Raw genomic sequence first — 729 nt, forward strand, 5'->3', positions numbered from 1 at the left:
TTTTAGATCCCGTACATGTCAAGAGAAATGTCCGCTAGAAACTCCCAAAGACGGACGGCACGGCACGGCGCGCCCCTCGCTTAAAACCTCTTCTTGTCTGTTCTGTTGAATCTGTTCTTCTTTCTCCCCCTCCTCTCTATTCCAACTCCAAACCCACCTCCTCCTCCTTCTCCTCTCTTTTGAGTAAAGCTCCTCTCCTCTCCTCCCCGTTCCCGACCCTCTTGTTGCTGAATGGCCAAACTCCTCCCTCCCTCTGCTCGCACTCACTCTACAGCACTGGTTCTCAAACAGTGGGTCGCAACCTATTTGTGGGTCGCAGACACATACCGTATTTATGCCGGGTCCCTTAATTTTTTTGGTTTCCAACATTTTGTTTTAAATTATTATTTCAAAATATTTTCGATAAACATTCCCAAAAAAGCTAACATTTGCATTCATTAAAAACTTTTTTTCCCATTAATTTCATGAAGAAATCAAAGAAAAATCAAATAAATTCCATAAATTAGGACACAAATGTTTAAGAAAGAATTAGTGAAAATAGACAATCTACAACTATTTTCACTAGTTTGGGAAAAGATTATGGAAAATAGCCAGATCTGGAAAGAAAGTCACAATTATGTCACAGGCTGCACAGGGTCCCCTTAAAACTCCTCCTCCAAATAGACATTTTTTTCTCTTTTCAAATGTCACAACTAGGGGATGAGACTGAGATGGACACAGAGCACAAGA

The sequence above is a fragment of the Nannobrachium achirus genome, assembly GCF_963921795.1.
Source record: "Nannobrachium achirus genome assembly, chromosome: 1".
NCBI classification, from domain to species: Eukaryota; Metazoa; Chordata; class Actinopteri; order Myctophiformes; family Myctophidae; genus Nannobrachium; species Nannobrachium achirus.